General features: G+C 47.2%; 2 pseudogenes; both read right to left on the bottom strand.

The window, feature by feature from the left end:
- Nucleotides 1-653: 653 nt before the first annotated feature.
- On the bottom strand, nucleotides 654-722 carry LOC134411802 (U6 spliceosomal RNA; annotated as a pseudogene).
- A 4,200-nt stretch (nucleotides 723-4,922) lies between these two features.
- On the bottom strand, nucleotides 4,923-4,989 carry LOC134411792 (U6 spliceosomal RNA; annotated as a pseudogene).
- Between the last annotated feature and the right edge of the window lie 1,558 nt (nucleotides 4,990-6,547).

The raw sequence follows: 6,547 nt of genomic DNA, 5'->3' as shown, positions 1-6,547 counted from the left end.
ACATGACAAGGAGGGACAAATATAGAAATCTCCAAAAGTTTCTCCAAAACCACGTTCAGATACCCGTTCCTGGCAAAAACGTGTATTGCGCAAATTGTGCCATAATGGCAACATCCCAATGAGGTAAGTTAACCAAACTCACCAGATGCACATGACAAGGTGGGGCAAATATAGAAAGCTCCATAAGTTGCCCCGAAACGACGTTCTAACACCTGTTCTTGCAGAAGGGACAAATATAGAAAGCTCTAACAGTTGCCCCCAAACCACGTTCAGAAACCCGTTCTGGGCAAAAATGCGTATTGAGACCAGCGTACCGTAAAAGCAGCTTCCCAATGATTAAAGTCCACCAAACACACCGGATGCACACAACTAGGTGGGACAAATATAGAAAGCTCCATAAGTTGCACCGAAACCACGTTCAGATGGTTCTTGCGGAAAAGCGTATTGCGAAAATGGTCCGTAACGGCACCTTCCCAATGAGGTAAGTGAACCAAACTCGCTAGATGCACAAGACAAGGTGGGACAAATATAGAAAGCTCCAAAAGTTACCCCAAAACCACGTTCAGATACCCGTTCTGGTCAAAAACGTGTATTGTGCAAAATGGGCCATAACAGCACCTTCCCAATAAGGGAAGTGAACGAAACTCACCAGATGCGCGGGGGCCATGCTAATCTTCTCTGTATCGTTACAATTTTTGTATATGTGTTGCCGAAGCGAGCACAACCCTAACCGTAACCCTAACCCTAACCCTAACCCTAACCCTAACCCTAACCCTAACCCTAACCCTAACCCTAACCCGGAACCTAACCCTAACCAGGAACCTAACCCTAACCCGGAACCTAACCCTAACCCGGAACCTAACCCTAACCCTAACCCGGAACCTAACCCTAACCCTAACCCTAACCCTAACCCTAACCCTAACCCTAACCCTAACCCTAACCCTAACCCGGAACCTAACCCTAACCCGGAACCTAACCCTAACCCGGAACCTAACCCTAACCCGGAACCTAACCCTAACCCTAACCCGGAACCTAACCCTAACCCGGAACCTAACCCTAAACCGGAACCTGTCACTAAACCGGAACCTAACCCTAACCCTAACCCGGAACCTAACCCTAACTCGGAACCTAACCCAAACCCGTAACCTAACCATAACCTGGAACCTAACCCTAACCCGGAACCTAACCCTAACCCTAACCCTAACCCGGAACCTAACCCTAACCCGGAACCTAACCCTAAACCGGAACCTAACCCTAACCCGGAACCTAACCCTAACCCGGAACCTTAACCTAACCCGGAACCTAACCGGGTTAGGGTTAGGCAAATATAGAAAGCTCTATAAGTTGCTCCGAAAAGACGTTCAGATACCCATTCCGGCAAAAACTCGTATTGCGCAAAACGGGCCGTAACGGCAGCTTCCCAATGAGGTAAGTGAACTAAACTCACCAGATTCACATGACAGGGTGGGACAAATATAGAAAGCTCCAAAAGTTACCCCAAAACCACGTTCAGATACCCGTTCCGGTCAAAAACCTGTATTGCGCAAAATTGGCCGTAACGGCAGCTTCCCAATGAGGAAAGTGAACCAAACTCACGAGATGCACATGACAAGATGGGACAAATACAGAAAGGTTCAAAAGTTGCCCCCAAACCACGTTCAGATACCCTTTCCGGCTGAAAAAGTTTATTTCGAAAATGGGCCATAACGGCACCTTCCCAATAAGGGAAGTGAACCAAACTCACCATATTCACAGAACTAGGTGGGGCAAATATAGAAGGCTCCAAAAGTAACCCCCAAACCACGTTCTAATACCCGTTCTTGCGGAAAACGTGTATTGCGCAAAATGGGCCGTAACGGCAGCTTCCCAATGAGGTAAGTGAACGAAACTCACCAGATGCACATGACAAGTTGGGACAAATACAGAAAGCTCCAAAAGTTGCCCAAACCACGTTCAGATACCCTTTCCGGCAGAATACGTGTATTGCGAAAATGGGCCGTAATGGCACCTTCCCTATCAGGTAAGTGAACCAAACTCACCATATGCACATGACAAGGTGGGACAAATATAGAAAGCTCCAAAACTTCCCCCAAAACCACGTTCTAATACCCGTTCTTGCAGAAAACGCGTACTGAGAAAACGGGCCGTAACGGCACCTTCCCAATGAGGTAAGTGAACCAAACTCACCAGATGCACATGACAAGGTAGGACAAATATAGAAAGCTCCAAAAGTCCTCCCAAAACCATGTTCTAATACCAGTTCTTGCAGAAAACGCGTATTGCGAAAATGGGCTGTAACGGCACCTTCCCAATGAGGTAAGTGAACCTAACTCAGTAGATGCACAAAACAAGCTGGGATAAATATAGAAAGCTCCAAAACTTGCCCCTAAACCACGTTCAGATACCCTTTCCGTCAGAAAACGGGTATTGCGAAAATGGGCCGTAACGGCACCTTCCCAATGAGGTAAGTGAACCAAACTCAACAGATGCACATGACAAGGTGGGGCAAATATAGAAAGTTCCAAAAGTTGCCCCCAAACCACGTTCAGATACCATTTCCGACAGAAAATGTGCATTGCGAAAATGGGCCGTGACGGCACCTTCCCAATGAGGTAAGTTAACCTAACTCAGTAGATGCACAAGACAAGCTGGGATAAATATAGAAAGCTCCAAAACTTGCCCCTAAACCACGTTCAGATACCCTTTCCGGCAGAAAACGCGTATTGCGAAAATGGGCCGTAACGGCACCGTCCCAATGAGGTAAGTGAACCAACCTCAACAGATGCACATGACAAGGTGGGGCAAATATAGAAAGTTCCAAAAGTTGCCCCCAAACCACGTTCAGATACCCTTTCCGACAGAAAACGTGCATTGAGAAAATGGGCCGTGACGGCACCTTCCCAATGAGGTAAGTGAACCAAACTCACCAGATGCACATGACAAGGTGGGGCAAATATAGAAAGCTCCTAAAGCTCCCCCAAAACCACGTTCTAATACCCGTTCATGCAGAAAACGCGTATTGCGAAAATGGGCCGTAACGGCACCTTCCCAATGAGGTAAGTGAACCAAACTCACCAGATGCACATGACAAGGTGGGACAAATATAGAAAGCTCCAAAAGATGCCCCGAAATCATGTTCTGATACCCGTTCTGGGCAAAAACGCGTATTGCGCATATTGGGCCGTAATGACAGCTTCCCAATGAGGTAAGTGAACCAAACTCACCAGATGCACATGACAAGTTGGGACAAATATAGAAAGCTCCAAAAGTTGCCCCAAAACCACGTTCTAATACCCGTTCCTGCGGAAAACGCGTATTGTGAAAATGGGCCGTAACAGCACCTTCCCAATGAGGTAAGTGAACCAAAATCACTAGTTGCACAAGAAAAGGTGGGACATATATAGAAAGCTCCAAGAGTTACCCCAAAACCACGTTCAGATACCCGTTCCGGTCAAAAACCTGTATTGCGCAAAATGGGCCGTAACGGCAGCTTACCAATTAGGTAAATGAACCAAACTCATGAGATGCACATGACAAGATGGGACAAATACAGAAAGGTTCAAAAGTTGCCCCCAAACCACGTTCAGATACCCTTTCCGGCTGAAAAAGTGTATTTCGAAAATGGGCCGTAACGGCACCTTCCCAATAAGGGAAGTGAGCCAAACTCACCATATGCACAGAACTAGGTGGGGCAAATATAGAAGGCTCCAAAAGTAACCCCAAAACCACGTTCTAATACCCGTTCTTGCGGAAAACGCGTATTGCGAAAATGGGCCGTAACGTCACCTTCCCAATGAGGTAAGTGAACGAAACTCACCAGATGCACATGACAAGTTGGGACAAATACAGAAAGCTCCAAAAGTTGTCCCCAAACCACGTTCAGATACCCGTTCCGGTCAAAAACGTTTATTGCGCAAAATGGGCCGTAACGGCAGCTTCCCAATGAGGTAAGTGAACGAAACTCACCAGATGCACATGACAAGTTGGGACAAATACATAAAGCTCCAAAAGTTGCCCCCAAACCACGTTCAGATACCCTTTCCAGCAGAAAACGTGTATTGCGAAAATGGGCCGTAAAGGCACCTTTCCAATGAGGTAAGTGAACCAAACTCACCAGATGCACATGACAAGGTGGAACAAATATAGAAAGCTCCAAAAGTTGCCACAAAACCACGTTCAGTTACCCATTCCGGCAAAAACTCGTATTGCGCAAAACGGGCCGTAACGGCAGCTTCCCAATTAGGAAAGTGAACCAGACTCACCAGATGCACATGACAAGGAGGGACAAATATAGAAATCTCCAAAAGTTTCTCCAAAACCACGTTCAGATACCCGTTCCTGGCAAAAACGTGTATTGCGCAAATTGTGCCATAATGGCAACATCCCAATGAGGTAAGTGAACCAAACTCACCAGATGCACATGACAAGGTGGGGCAAATATAGAAAGCTCCATAAGTTGCCCCGAAACGACGTTCTAACACCTGTTCTTGCAGAAGGGACAAGTACAGAAAGCTCTAACAGTTGCCCCCAAACCACGTTCAGAAACCCGTTCTGGGCAAAAATGCGTATTGAGCCCAGCGTACCGTAAAAGCAGCTTCCCAATGATTAAAGTCCACCAAACACACCGGATGCACACAACTAGGTGCGACAAATATAGAAAGCTCCATAAGTTGCACCGAAACCACGTTCAGATGGTTCTTGCGGAAAAGCGTATTGCGAAAATGGTCCGTAACGGCACCTTCCCAATGAGGTAAGTGAACCAAACTCACTAGATGCACAAGACAAGGTGGGACAAATATAGAAAGCTCCAAAAGTTACCCCAAAACCACGTTCAGATACCCGTTCCGGTCAAAAACATGTATTGTGCAAAATGGGCCATAACGGCACCTTCCCAATAAGGGAAGTGAACCAAACTCACCAGATGCGCAGGGGCCATGCTAATCTTCTCTGTATCGTTCCAATTTTTGTATATGTGTTGCCGAAGCGAGCAGAACCCTAACCGTAACCCTAACCCTAACCCTAACCCTAACCCTAACCCTAACCCTAACCCTAACCCTAACCCTAACCCTAACCCTAACCCTAACCCTAACCCGGAACCTAACCCTAACCAGGAACCTAACCCTAACCCGGAACCTAACCCTAACCCGGAACCTAACCCTAACCCTAACCCGGAACCTAACCCTAACCCTAACCCTAACCCTAACCCTAACCCTAACCCTAACCCTAACCCTAACCCTAACCCTAACCCTAACCCTAACCCTAACCCGGAACCTAACCCTAACCCGGAACCTAACCCTAACCCGGAACCTAACCCTAACCCTAACCCGGAACCTAACCCTAACCCGGAACCTAACCCTAAACCGGAACCTGTCAGTAAACCGGAACCTAACCCTAACCCTAACCCGGAACCTAACCCTAACTCGGAACCTAACCCAAACCCGTAACCTAACCATAACCTGGAACCTAACCCTAACCCGGAACCTAACCCTAACCCTAACCCTAACCCGGAACCTAACCCTAACCCGGAACCTAACCCTAAACCGGAACCTAACCCTAACCCGGAACCTAACCCTAACCCGGAACCTTAACCTAACCCGGAACCTAACCGGGTTAGGGTTAGGCAAATATAGAAAGCTCTATAAGTTGCTCCGAAAAGACGTTCAGATACCCATTCCGGCAAAAACTCGTATTGCGCAAAACGGGCCGTAACGGCAGCTTCCCAATGAGGTAAGTGAACTAAACTCACCAGATTCACATGACAGGGTGGGACAAATATAGAAAGCTCCAAAAGTTACCCCAAAACCACGTTCAGATACCCGTTCCGGTCAAAAACCTGTATTGCGCAAAATTGGCCGTAACGGCAGCTTCCCAATGAGGTAAGTGAACCAAACTCACGAGATGCACATGACAAGATGGGACAAATACAGAAAGGTTCAAAAGTTGCCCCCAAACCACGTTCAGATACCCTTTCCGGCTGAAAAAGTGTATTTCGAAAATGGGCCATAACGGCACCTTCCCAATAAGGGAAGTGAACCAAACTCACCATATTCACAGAACTAGGTGGGGCAAATATAGAAGGCTCCAAAAGTAACCCCCAAACCACGTTCTAATACCCGTTCTTGCGGAAAACGTGTATTGCGCAAAATGGGCCGTAACGGCAGCTTCCCAATGAGGTAAGTGAACGAAACTCACCAGATGCACATGACAAGTTGGGACAAATACAGAAAGCTCCAAAAGTTGCCCAAACCACGTTCAGATACCCTTTCCGGCAGAATACGTGTATTGCGAAAATGGGCCGTAATGGCACCTTCCCTATCAGGTAAGTGAACCTAACTCACCATATGCACATGACAAGGTGGGACAAATATAGAAAGCTCCAAAACTTCCCCCAAAACCACGTTCTAATACCCGTTCTTGCAGAAAACGCGTACTGAGAAAACGGGCCGTAACGGCACCTTTCCAATGAGGTAAGTGAACCAAACTCACCAGATGCACATGACAAGGTAGGACAAATATAGAAAGCTCCAAAAGTCCCCCCAAAACCATG

The sequence above is a fragment of the Elgaria multicarinata genome, chromosome 20, assembly GCF_023053635.1.
Source record: "Elgaria multicarinata webbii isolate HBS135686 ecotype San Diego chromosome 20, rElgMul1.1.pri, whole genome shotgun sequence".
Classification (NCBI taxonomy): domain Eukaryota; kingdom Metazoa; phylum Chordata; class Lepidosauria; order Squamata; family Anguidae; genus Elgaria; species Elgaria multicarinata.
This window is presented reverse-complemented; position numbering and strand designations above follow the sequence as displayed.